The 14,990-nt window shown below is 37.5% G+C and overlaps 1 protein-coding gene across 7 annotated transcripts in view; it reads right to left on the minus strand.

Annotated features, from left to right (window-relative positions):
- PHF8 (PHD finger protein 8) overlaps positions 1-14,990 on the minus strand; it is a 128,097-nt gene that overhangs the window by 17,497 nt on the left and 95,610 nt on the right. The gene's annotated exons all lie outside the window — the stretch shown is intronic.

Consider the following 14,990-nt stretch of genomic DNA (forward strand, 5'->3'; position numbering starts at 1 on the left):
TTTTCATTTCTCTTCCTATATACATTACTGGAAATAGCTACAAGTATCACATAAATCTAAATCCTTCATCCAGTCCTAGATGAATTTTGTGTAAGAACCCTTCCCTTGCTCACTGGAGTTAATGTAATACAGTATTTAAGACCTAATTGGAAAATCTTTCATCACCAATTTACTGTGAGGACAAAGCTATGAATTACTTAATTTCAAGCTAAGAGAGGTTAATCATACAGCTGATACTTTGTGTTTGCAGAATTTACAGAAAAACACTTCATACAAAATTATTCAAAAGAAACAAAAAGATATTTTGGACTGAACTGGGAACAGGAATATTATTACTGAATGATGTAAATGATAAAACACATGTAACTACAAAATTAAGTAGAGATATGTGTATCTAAGTATTCCATTACGTATAATATAAACAACTATTTTAATCACATTTTCCTCCAATCAACACACAACACCTATAACATATAATGGAAAACTTGTACAGAAAGGTCCTTTTGATAAACAAAATTCTGCTACTGGTACTAAATTCAAAAGCAAAGAGAAAATGAAAATTTCCTCCTAATGACACTACTCCCATTCCCAATGATCTCCTCAAATTTCTCTAGATTTCTACTTTGTCAGAGCAATTCAAGTCTTCCCACTTCATTCCAGAAAGGTCTCCTTGAGTTGACTTTTCAAATCTTTACCCTTGAACAACAAGTTTGCAAAACTCCTGCCTCCTAACTTTATTAAATATATCTTTTAGAAAGAGAGATCACCAATTGTCCCTGAAAAGAAATGACTATTGGTAATAAAGTTTTTCAGAATATTCCATTCAGGGCTAAAATAGCTCTTGGTAGGACATTTGCCTGCCTTGCAGACATGAATCCCAAGTTTGATCGCTGGTACATCCCACATGCTGAGTGCAATACCAATGACGCTGCTGTTTTGTGATCTCAAGCATCACAAACATGTGTGGCATCTGGTATACCACAAACAAAGGCATGTAAGACCAGGTGAGCACCACTAAGTATGCAAGTACCACAACTAAAAAGTGTGACCTAGCAAGCGCAACTACAAAGAGTGTAATAAATAAATAAATAAATAGTGTGTAAGCATTGTAATGAAGTGTGCAACATATGGTGAGCAACACAATCAAGTGTATGTGACCTCCAGTAATATAAACAACAACAAAAGGCAAGTAAAAGAGGGAAAATCACCAAAAAATGTTCACTTTCCTAATACTCCTAATGGCTACCAGTGGTATTTTGTTGCACATAAAAGATTTTTCCATTACAAGAAAAGAAATGTGGTGTAATCCTGGATCCATTACCCTGTTAATTTAGGAGAACTTCTAAATCTTGGTATCATCAACCCATAAAATTGAAAGAAAGTTATGCACATTGACAGATAATCTTGTATTAAAGTAATATACAAAAAAGAATCTATTCTAAAGTTCATGTCATATGCAACAGGGGACAAAATGTTGGTAATAATTAGTACTAGCTATTTAAATAAAATGAGTTTAAATATGCAAATTATAAAACATAACAGTGGGGTAGGGCCAAAGAGACAGCTTTGCAAAGTATGCAGGAGGCCCAGGTCTAATCAGCAACATAGTCTAATCACTTCATGGTTCCTTAAACACAGAACTAGCCCTCAAATATTCTTGGGTATGGCCCATATACATACATATATGTGGGCCACAGTGCTACAGTGCTATACATACATACATATATATATATACACACACACATATATATGTATGTATAGCACTGTAGCATTGTCATCCCGTTGTTAATCAATTTGCTTGAGCGGGCACCAGTAACATCTCCATTGTGAGACTTCTCACTATATATATATATGTGTGTGTGTGTGTGTATAAACATATATATACACATATATATGACATATATGTATCACTGAGGTCAAAGAGATAGTACAGGACTTAAGGTAGTTAAGCTTGAACACAGTCAACCTTGGTCTAATCCCTGGTACCACATATTGTTCCCAAGCACTTCCAGGAGTAGCCCTTAAATACTGCTGAATATAGATAGAGAGTATCGTTGCAGAATATAGATAGAGTATGGGTATAAACCTTATATAGATAGTTTGGGTATAAGGAGTGACACACTTCATAAACATGAAGAAGTTGAAAGTTCCAAAGAACTGTTCCTCCACTGAAGCAACCATTAAGCTGGCAAAAAATGTAAAATCAAATAATGGTCAATCTACAGTCCAATAAAAATTTTGACAAGGGATATGCTTAACAAAGTAAAGGGTGCATAGACACTGAAGGAAATTTCTTTTTAGGTTTGGGGGCCACACCTGGCGATGCTCAGGAGTTATTTTTGACTCTGTACTCAGGAATTCTCCTGGTGGTACTAGAGAGACTACATGGGATGCTTGGGATTGAACTTGGGTCAGCCACATTCAAGGCAAGTGCCCTACCTGCAGTACTATCTCTCTGGCCCCCTATTTAAGAAAATTTATCTTAGGAAATTTCAGTTGATGCTTGAAGCAATGGAGTGGACAGATTAATGATTAGATACAACAAATAATACAGTCTGCAAAAACTTGTTTGGAAATGTCATTAAATTAAAATAGATAACTATAGTTCACCACAAGTAACAATATAAGAAAACACTAGTGAAGAAAGGATGACTCACAGTAATATTCTAAATGACATTTTCAACAAAAAATCATGAGATATAAAAAGAAAGAGGAGTATATATCATCTATATGAAAAATAATTAAATCCACCCTTGAAGAAGCTAAGATATTGGACTCACTGCATAAAGATTGCAATTCAGCCATCTTAAATATACTTAAAGAGAACCATGTCTCAACAAAAATAAGAATATTGATAAGGAGATAAAAACATGAAGCTGATTTGAGGTGGTAGAAACAATAATAGTATATATCAAAAGCATAAACACTGACAATATTGTAACCCAATCACCTGAACTACAAAAGGAACCAATAAAGAATTTAAGTGAAAAAAATACAATGGCTTGAAAGGAAAATTCACTAAAGGAGGCTCTACAAAAGAGTCTGAGTAAATAAAAGAAACAAAAGTTAATATTTAAAAAAGCATAACAACATGGATAGATATGGAGAGTAACCTGCTGAGTGAAATGAGTCAGAAGGAGGGAGAGGGACAGACATAGAATGATGGCACTCATTTGCAAGATATAAAAAGCAAAGTATGAGAATACCCAAAGACAATAGAGATAAGGGCATCAAAGGGGAAGGGGGAGTGCAGTGAGGACACAGAAGGGACCACTATGACAATGATAGTTGGAAATGATCACAATCACTCACGATAAGAACTGAATGCTGAAAAGAGGTAAACTGATATGCATGATACCCTTTTGGTAATAGTATTGCAAACTAAAGTGTCAGAGAGAGAGAAAGAGAAAGGCTGGGGAGGAAGTGTCATAGAGGCACGGTGCAAGGACTGGAAGGAAACTGGGACATTGGTGTGGGAAATATGCACTGGTAAAGGGATTGGTGTTGAAATGTTGTATGACTGGAACTTAATCATGAACAACTTTGTAACTATCTCACAGTGATTCAATTAATTTTTTAAGTTTTAAAATGCATAATAAATAATGCAGTCTAAAGAACAGAAGGGTAAAAAGAATAAAGAAAAAGGGAGAGATAGCTCAATGGGCTGAGTGCATGCTTTGCATGTGGCCCAGGCTTGAACCCTGGCACCACACGGTCCCCCAAGCACCACCAGGAATAACTTCTGAGCACAGAGCCACATGCAGCCTCTGAACACCATAATATGTGGCACAAACCCCCGCTACCCCCCAGAGAAAAATGAAAAAACAGATAGAGACCCATGGAACATTATTAAGCTAATTGATATATCAATATGTGATTCACAGAAGGAAATAAGAGAGTCATAAAGACTACATAAAGATATGAAAGGGCAAAATATTCACATTTTAAAAGATATATCACAATATATATCTTATAAAACTGAGTAGGATTAATTCAGATATCCATACTAAGTTACATTACATTGAAAAGGTCAATTAGGCAAACACAAGGGAAAATGCCTTGAAAACAGTAATGAATAATCACCTTGTCATCTAAAAATAATTTATAAGATTAATAACTAATTTATCATCAAAAGCAACAGAGGCCAGAAAGCAAAAGAATGATATATTTAACGTGCTAGAAGAAAAAAAAAATCCTGTCAACCAACAATAGTATTTCTGATAAAACAATTCTTGAACAATGAAGGCAAATTAAAACAAAAATGAAAGCAAATTAAAACATTCTCAAAAAATAAAGAAGGCAAAGGAGTTTGTCATCAAAACTAAACTTAGAAATGCTAAAGAAGTTACATGGTGTTGATCAAACCAATTATAAAGAGTTAGAACATTAACTGCAATCCTCAAAGCAGCCACTATGAAAATAAAAATATACAAAAAAATAGAATGAGAGTTAATCAAGTTGGTAAAATTGATCAATGTGTATATTTGATTTCACGTAAAAGTTATACACTCCACAAAATCAAATTAACACAAAAGAAAGCAGTACTGGAAAAACCTAAAAACGGTTACCACTTTGCCAAACTGAATTTTTGAGGTAATGGTTTAAACAACTATGTATATTTAGGTATATAACTTCACACCTTTTAAAACTGTTATCTCACTCTACTTGCCACACCAAAGTACCAAATCCTTTCATCAGAGTTCATTAAACCCTTTACCTAATACGTATAATCCTAATATCTAATATCTTTGCCACTCTATAACCTTAGCTGTGAATTCTGAGTCCAAGGGCTTTTCATTTGGTTTATGTCCATACTTTGCTTCTCTATATTCCACATATGAATATCATCTAGCATGTCTTTTTACTTGTGACTAATTTTACTTAGCATAATCCTCTGCAGTTCCATCCAAGTTGTTGAAAAAGACAAGAGTACATCTCTTCTTATAGCTAAGTAGTAGTATTCTGTATGTATATATAGCACATCCTTTGTCATCTAACCTTTCATTGTTGAGCACTTGGATTTCCATATTTTAGCGATTATAAACAGGGCTTCAATGAGCATAAGTGTATATAAAACTTTTTGGATTAGTATTTTTGTGCTCTTAAAGATACTTAGGGAAGGAGTTTCTCGATCATATGGTAGGTCTATTTGCACTGTTCTGAGAAATCTCAATACTGTTTTCCATAGAGAATGAATCAATTTACATTTCCACCAAGAGTAGATGAGAGTTCCCTTTATTCCATTCCACTAACATGACATATTTCTAACCCTTTTTTGGTGGTGGGCCTCCAAAGCAGTGCTAAGGGGTGTGGGAAACACTACGGTGGTACTCAGTCTTGATATTTTTAATGTTTTAAGCACGAACTGCAGTGCTATTTGAGCACAGTGGTGTTACAGGTCACCAGGGCTACATCCAGCATTACTTTAGGATCTCCAGGTACTTCTACACTCAGCTATATACTACCACACTAGCAATGCTCAATGGCCATGCAGTAGTACCATAGATCAAACTTGGGACCTTGAACATGCTAGGCAAGTACACCAGCGTATTGAGCTACGTACTATTTTTGTTTTGTTTTAGGGTTACACACATTGTTTCTCAGGACTTTCTCCTGGCTCTGCACTCAGGGATCACTCCAGGTGGGGCTCAGGGGAACATAACGAATGATGTGGATCAAACCTAGGTCAGTCACATGTAAGGAAAGCACCCTACAGGCTGTTCTATCACTCTGACCCCTTTCTGATCAAGTCTACTCCTACAGTTCTGACATGACAGCTTATTGTTATATTTATTTGCATTTCCCAGATGATAAGCATATTTTATGTGCTGATTAGCCATCATTTCTATGTCTCCTTTGGGGAAAGGTTCTATTCAGCTGTCATCCCATTTTTAATAGAAGTACTTAATTTTGGTTGAGTTTTGTAACTTACATATCTCAGATATACCATTCAGTAGGATCTGTTTCATTTTCTTGATAATGTTTCTTTTTTGGGGGGTAAGGCATATGCAGTGGTGCTCAATAGTTACTCCCAGAGCACTCATGGACTATGTGATGCTGGAGTCAAACCTGGGGCTCTAGTGTACAAAGGGTGTATTCCAGCCTTTTGAGCCATCTCCCTAGCCCCTCATTTTAAGGAGTTTCACTGTGCAGAGGTGTTTTAGTTTGAAGTAATCCTATTTATTTCATTTGTTTGCTGTAGTTGAATCTCTGGATAAATCATGGAAGCCAATATAATGGAGTGTTTTGTCAATGTTCTGTTCAATGTGTTTTATGGTTTGAGGTCCCAAGTCTTTGATCCATTTTGAGTTAATTTTTGTGCATGGTGTGAGCATATAGCTAGTCAACTGTCCCAGTACCACTTAATGAAGAGACTTTTCTTTCTCCATTTCATGGCATTATCTCCATTACCATAATGAACTGTTCATATGTGTGAGGATTTAATTCTAAGATCTCACATCTATTCCACTGATCTGTGAGTATACTTTGATTACAATACCTTGTTTTCAGTAATGACTTAAAAAGTTGATTGAATTCACCATTAAAACTCAAAGATTGAAAAAAAGTCAAAGACTGATAGATAATGGACTAAAAGAAATAGTACATGGAGTAAAGCACTTGCCTTGATGCAGCCAATCCTGGTTTGATCCCTGATGCTACATATGGTTCCCCAATTACTCCCAGGAGTGATGCCTGAGCACAGAACAAAGAGTAAGCCTGAGCACTGCTGGATATGACCCACCCACCCCCACCTAAAAATTCTCACTCAATTGTTTACAGAAAAGATTCACATTAGATACAAAAATAAATCAACAAGAAAGAAAGTGAAAGCATGGAAAAAGACATTCTATGAACACACTATTCAAAAAGAGAGCTGGGTAGGAGCTATACTAATATTTACCTAGAAAAAGGATTTTAAGTATAAAAACACTACATATTAATAAATGGACTGATAAACAAAAACTATAAATATAGTATATTTTATTTCATATTATGTTACTTTAGCAAGCTAGGATTAGAAACTTGGGATTTTTCATCCCACTTTCTATCCACCAGTGTAGAAAGAGGGTCTGAAAATGGAGTCAATAACTGATTCATGTCTATATGAGAAAGCCTCCATAAAATCCCAAAAGTGTGTTGCATAAATGCATGGAAATGTTGTGAGTGGTGTGAAGACAATAAAAGAATATCCCTCATCAATAGAGACACAAAAAAATGATTAGTGAAATACCAGTAAATTTAGTCCAGTACTACTTAAAAATAGTAATACACCTGATAGAAATCAAGTGATTTCCATCCTATGACTCCAACTATGGTTCCCTGAAAAACAATCAATGTTATCTCCCATATAACAATATTAAGAAGTAAACTTATATGAGCATATCTATTGATGAAACAAAAATAGTGGGAAAAATCACCTATTCATTAAAACCCATTCATTAAAAAGAACTTTCAGCAAAATAAAGCTAAAAGTAAAGTCCCTTAAACATAATAACCTACAGCTAACTTCATAGTACTGAAAGACTGAATGAACAGGGGACAGGCAGAATTTATTCAAGTTACAAAGCCATAAAAAGGGCAAGGAAAAAAGATGACAGATTGGAAAAGAAAAAAAACTATTATGTGACAATTATCAACTATACACAAATCAATAAGAGAATTTACCAAGGTTCCAGAATACAAAGATCAACATATAAAAATTAATATAGTAAACACATTTACATATTATGTATATCACCAAACAATTGGAAACCAAAGGCTTAAGAAATGTATCATTTAAAATATCTCCCCCACCCCCCGCCCAGGGCTGGAGCAATAGCACAGCAGATGGGTAGATGGGCCTTGCACACGGCCGACCTGGGTTCAATTCCCAGCATCCCATATGGTCCCCTGAGCACTGCCAGGAGTAATTCTTGAGTGCAGAGCCAGGAGTAACCCCTGTGCATCGCCGGATGTGACTCAAAAAGCAAAATAAATAAACTTACCTTTCATCTTAAAAAAAAAACTAATAAAATATCTCCCACCCAAAGACAGGTGAGACCCCTCACCGCCCCAAGGGACCCAGCCCTTGGCAGCCAAAAACCTCCAGAATTCAACTGCTGCCATGCTCATGGACGTTCTCCACACGCTCAGGCCAAGCCTCACCCACGAGTGAATCCCCAGTAAACCCAGGTATATGGGACTTTGTGACTGAGAACTCTGGGCTCAACAGAAATGGGAACAGAAATCCTCTGCCCATATCCCCTTGTCTCCAGCAACTCGGCAGTCACACACATAAGCCACCTCTGGCTGACACCAGATAATCTTGACATTGGCCACCATCCAGACTTGCCTGTCCTTCTCTCCCGGAAGGGAGCATAACATGACGCTCACCATAACAATGCTGCTGGACCCCACACCAGGTTGTTTCACTCGGGAAGCCCCAGAGAGGGGCAGGTGAGACCCCCCTCCCCGCCCCAAGTGACCCAGATCTGGTAGACAAAACCCTACAGAACTCAACCGCCGCCATGCTCACAGCCACTCTCCACACACTTGGCCCGAGTCTCACCCATGAGTAAACCTATTCCTGGAGCATGCAGCCACATTCACAGCCATGCAACACTTCATACCACACACCCTACACATACTCCAAGAGTATCGCACCACATTTGATGGGGTTCAAAGTAGGAGGCAACAAATCTTAGAGGGAAATATTTTTTTGAGTATAATATATATGTATATGTATATACATATATACACACATAAGCACATAAGGCTCAACCTTTAACAACATTTTAGTGATTTTTTTTGCTTTTTGGGTCACACCTGGCTCTGCACTCAAGAATTACTCCTGGCAGTGCTCAGGGAACCATATGGGATGGTGGGAATCAAACTCGGGTTGGCCACATGCAAGGCAAATGCTGTACCTGCTGTACTATCACTATCACTCCAGCCCCATTTTAGTGATCTTATGGAAGGACTTAATGGCCCCTTGGTGAAATACAACAATCTTCACACTCTTTCCTCTAAGGAAGCTTTTTTGTACCATTTTCAGTGTTTTTTCATAACAAACAATACAAAATATATTATTTCGGTTCTGCTTTGGGGCAGGGGTTGGAGTTCTGGATGGAAACATCCGAAATATGGTGGTGGGAAGGTGTAATGGTGGTGGGATTGGTGTTTGAATATTAAATGTAATCAGATATTGTGAACTACTTCATAAAATTTAAAAAATCAATATAAATAAATAAATAATAAAATACCCCCCAAAACTCCACCAAAAACCAAAAAAAAAATCAGAACTTAAAAGTTTTGTTAGAATAGCATACAGAGCCTTTATATTTGAAAACTAGAAAACATCAATAAAAGAAATTTCACATTGCCCCAAGCATGGTACCAATTCACATATGTCTATGTAACTACAACAGGGCAGTTGTGGAACTATAAGACTCTGGCAATCTAGAGACCCTAACTCCCACTCAGGTGTTCTCAATATAGATGCCAAAGTGCCTCGGGATGCTTGCTTGTGATCTGAAGTCCTGCCGACGACGCTGAAATAAGGTGGTACATAGTTATTCTAGGACCATGACAAATGCAAACTCCTAGACCAAGAGCCACACAGTGGAGGGCATTTGAATGCATGCAGCTGACACAGATCTCACCAGGAGTGGTCCCTGAGTGCAGATCTGGGAGTAAGCCCTGAACACAACTAGATGTTCACACACACACACACATAACTTCCCTTCCCCACTGCCAGGCCCAAAGAAATTCATGCAAAAAATACCCCCAGACATACAAAATGTAGTACCTCTAGGCCAGGTGGGCAGCCCAACTAGCCTGTTAATATTTGCACAGACTTACCACAAGGTAACTGTGACTGCACCCTAGTCATCATCCAGGTCTGCTCAAACATAACTTATGTTATGTATAATTGCATACCTATGATTCTGAGCATCTGGCTATAATTTGGGGCAACAGGTCTTGCTAAAAAATGTCAATATAACACCACTGGTTGTCACCAAGGTCTGGCACTATAGCAATAGCCACATGCAGGCAAACAGAAACCCTCTGATAGTTACAAAGGGCAGACAGATTAACAGCTGCCATGGGGAACATGTGATTGTGATCCCGTCACTGCCGCGGGCTGGCTATACATTAACACCACATTTGGTGCCAGAAACCGGCTACTGCGAAATTTAGGTCAGAGTTCAGGCCCAGTAGATTTCACACTGGAAAGATAACTCAAAGGACTTCAGTTCATGCTTTACATGTGTGAGTCCCAGCTCAATTTCTGGCACTACACAGTTCCCAAGCAGCACCAAAGCAACCTCCAATCACAAAGGTGGCAGTAGCCCGAGTATGACCAGGTGTGCACCAAAAGAAAAATAAATCTGTATGACCATATCAATAGGAAAAGAGACCCATTTATGTTAAAAATTGGATACAACAGGGACAGAAGGAACATGTCTCAACATAATACAGGGCATGTGCAATAAAAACACAGCTACAGAGGCTGAGGGTAGGTAAGATAGAGAAGAGATCAGTATGACAATAATAGCAGGAATGATCATACTAGACAAGATCCGAGGGTTAAAAGTAAGTAAAGGGATTTTTTTATAACTTTTCAGTATCAATATTGCAAACCACAATGCCCAAAAGAGAGAGAGAGAGAGAGAGAGAGAGAGAGAGAGAGAGAGAGAGAGAGAGAGAGAGAAGAAAAGCACCTGCCATAGAGGCAGGCAGAGGGTGGGGGTGGGGGTGATGGAAGGGAACCTGGTGATACTGGTGGAGTTGAAATACTGTATGTCTGAAATCCAATCATGAACAGCTTTGTAAGGGTCTATCTCACAGTGATTAAAAAAAGTTTTAAAAAAAAAGAAATCAGGAAAAAAATTCTCATTGCCTTGGCTTGAAAAACAAGGGGAAAAACACACAGCTACATCACATCCAACAGCAAAATAGTGAAAACCTTTTCTTTAGGACCAGGCACAATGTACGGATGTCATCTTTCACCACTATTAAAATTATAAGTTCTCCTCAAAGTAATTTGCGGAAGAAAAAATTAAAAGGGGTTATACCAAACAAAAGAATATTGTCTGGTACAACACCTCCTCACTCTCTCTCTCCACTTCTCTTTGTCTCTCTCCCCTTCCCTTTATTTCCTAAATAAACTTTGTTTACTTAAAAATCATTTATATTTACATCAGATAAAGGTTTGATATCCAGGATATACAAAATACTCACAAATATCCACAAACAGAAATTCAAAAACCCTATCAACAAATGGGGATAGGAAATAAATAGACACTTCTCAGACGAAGACAGGTTGATGGCCATGTAGGCACATGAAAAAATGCTCAGCATCACTCATCATCAGAGAAACCCAAATCAAGACAATAATGAGATACCACCTTACACTAGTGCAAATGGCACATATCAAAAATAGAAGGAACAATCTGTGTTGGTGGGGATATAGTGAAAAAGGAATACTTATCCAATGCTGGTAGGAATGTTGTCTGGTACAACCCTGTTGAAAGCTATATGGAGACTTTCCAGTAAACATGGAGTCAAACTGCTATGTGACCCAGCAATTACACTTTTGGGCATCTATCCCCAGGACATAAAAATACTCTGGAAAAGACATATGCACACCTTATTTATTGCTGCACTCAGTATAATAGCCATGATATGGACTCAACCTAGGTGTCCAACAACAGATGAATATATTATGAAGATGTTGTATATATACACAATGGAATATGATGCAGCTACAAGAAGTGATGAAATCATGCTATTTGCTACAACATGATTGGAGCTGGAAGATATCATGTTGAGTGAAATAAACCAGATGACAAACACAGGATGATCTCACTTATCTGTGGAATACAGACTAATGGATGAGGAACTGTATTACAGTTGAAGAACATCCATGACCCCAGTGTTTAGAGAGGAGACAGAGAGAGAAGGAAAAAAATCAAGGGGGGAAGAAGAGAACAAAAAGAAATAGGTTAACAGGCATTAGGACTTCAGTTTTACCAGTAATGATATAAGTGAGGCTACAGCCACATACCAAAAACAGATTCAACTGAATTGAAAACATGAGATCTAAGTAGCAACAACTGAAACTTTGTAATGTTGCCTGTCAAGCCAACAAGCAGAAGTGGAGTGGAGGTTGAGATGGGGAGGGACTCTGGGAACACTGGTGGTTGGAAGTTGACACTGGTGGAGGGATTGGTGTTGAATTATTATATGCCTAAAATGCAACTATCAGCAACTTTATAAATCATGGCTCTTTGATAAAAATTTTAAAAAATGGTTTGTATTTATGTTTGCATACAAAGAATATAAAGAAATAAATGAACAAAGTCATAAACAATCATGACAAAAAATCTTATGAATTGAAAACTATTATTCATTACTGAAAGAAACAGGAGACACAAAGAAAGGGAAAAATATTTTATGCTAGTGGATTGGAAAAATTGACATTGTTGAAATGACCCTCCTAAGCAAAATATAGATTAAATTCAATCCCTACCAAAATTCGACCAACATTAAGGTTCAATCAAGAGGAAACAGAGCACCTACATAGGCTAACTGCTATCCAGAAAATTGAAATGATAATCAAAAGTCTCCCCAAGGGGCCAGAGCAATAGTAGTGTGGGTAAGGTGTTTGCCTTGCACATGGCTGACCCGGGTTTGATCCCTGTTTCCCCCAACACCACCAGGAGTGATTCCTGAGAGCCAGGAGTAACCCAAGCATCACCAGGCATGACCCAAAAAGCCAAAAAAAAATAACCAAAAGTCTCCCCAAATGTCACAACAGATAGCACAGAAATTCGAAAGATCACCAGAGATTACTTTGCAAAGTCTTTATGCTGTGAAACTGGAGAATCTGAAATAAATGGATATATTTTGGGAGGCTGGAGCAATAGTACAGCAGGTAGGGCATTTGCCTTGCATGCAGCCGTCCCAGGTTCGATTCCCAGCATTCCATATGGTCCCCTCGAGTAACGCCAGGAGTAATTCCTTAATGCAAAGCCAGGAGTAACCACTGTGCATCGCTGGGTGTGATCAAAAAGAAAAAGAAAAAGAAAAAGAAATGGATACATTTTTGAGCCCCCATAACTTTACAAGGTTGAATCAAGAAGAACAGGACAATTATCACCAAAAAATGATCTGGTATTCAAACATCCCCCCAGAAACAAAATCCAAGGATCAAATGGGTTTACTTGTGAGTTCTTTCCAAATCTTTAAAGAAGACCCACTCATAATCTTTTTCAAGCTTTTTCAGAAAGTGGAATATAACTGGAATCCCCCCCAAACAGCTTTTATGAGTCAAATGGAACCTTATACTAAAAACAGAGACATCACCAAAAACCAAAACTATAGACATATATCCCTGATAAACATTGATGAAAAGATCTTTATCTAGAGGCTGGAGCGATAGCACAGTGGGTAGAGTGCTTGCCTAGCACGCGGCCGACCCAGGTTCGATTCCCAGCATCCCATATGGTCCCCTGAGCACCGCCAGGAGTAATTCCTGAGCACATGAGCCTGGAGTACCCCTGTGCACCGCCGTGTGTGACCCGAAAAGAAACAAAAGATCTTTATCTAAATATTAGCAAATGAATCCAACAATACATCAAGTGACCAAGTATGATCTTTTCATCCGGGGATGCAAAGATGGTTTAATATACACAAATTAACTATTGTTCAAAACACCGTATCAATATAAGAAAAAATAGAAATCATATGATCATTTCAATAGATGCAGAGAAAGCATTTGACAAGATCCAATACCCATTCATGATAAAAAAAAAACTCTCAATAAAAATGGGGATTGAGAGAACTTTCTGCAACATATTTAAAGCCATTTACCACAAACCCACAGCAAACACATTCAACAGTGAAAAACTGAAAGCCCTCCTTCTAAGGTCAGGCAATTTAAGGTTTCCCATTTTCACCACTACTATTCAATGTAGTATTGGAATCCTGACTGTAGCAATGAGCAAGAAAGAGATAACTAAGGGAATTCAAATTGGAAAATAAGTCAAACTCTCACTTCTTGCAAACAACATGACTCTCTATAAAGAAAACCCTAAAGAGCCACAATATGGAAAAAACCAGAGTGCCCAAAAACAGATGACTGGCTAAAGAAACTCTGGTATATCTATACAATGGAATACTATGTAGCTGTCAGAAAACATGAAGTCATGAAATTTGCATATAAGTGGATCAACATGGAAAGTATCATGCTGAGTGAAATGAGTCAGAAAGAGACAGACATAGAAAGATTGCACTCACATGTGGAATATAAAGTAGCTGAGAGATACAAGCTTACAATGTTGCAATTTCTGACAGATATTTCTCTGGACTTAGTTACTAAAATACTAAAATACAGAAATCCAAAACCGGGAGGCTGCTAGTGCGGCCTCTTGACCTCATATCTCTTCATTCTCGGCAATGGAAAACAAATTATCAAATGCTTTCTTTTCAGCAGATCGACTTTAGGGGGGAGAAACTCCAAATCAATAATAGTGAGTTTTTTGTTGAAATATTGAATGTAATCAAAGTAAAGTGAAAGTTAAGTGAAATTTACCAGTTACACATGCGGGGTGGGTGGCTGGGGAAGTGGGGGGAAGGTGGGAGGTATACTGTGATTCTTGGTGGTGGAATATGTTCACTGGTGAAGGGATGGGTGTTCGAGCATTGTATAACTGAGACTTAAACCTGAAAGCTATGTAACTTTCCACATGGTGATTCAATAAAATAATAAATTAAAAAAAGAAAACCCTAAAGACTCTAGAAACAGTGTAGTAAAGCAACATGTTACAAAATCAATACACTAAAATTCATAGCTTTTCTATATGACAATAATGCAATAGAAGAGGAATTTTAGAAACAATAGGATTTACAATTATTCCTCAGAAAATCAAGTACTTAGGAATGAACTAAACAAAAGAGATAAAAGATTTATATAATGAAAACTATGTCACTGCCAACAGAAATAA

Source organism: Sorex araneus, chromosome X, assembly GCF_027595985.1.
Source record: "Sorex araneus isolate mSorAra2 chromosome X, mSorAra2.pri, whole genome shotgun sequence".
Classification (NCBI taxonomy): Eukaryota; Metazoa; Chordata; class Mammalia; order Eulipotyphla; family Soricidae; genus Sorex; species Sorex araneus.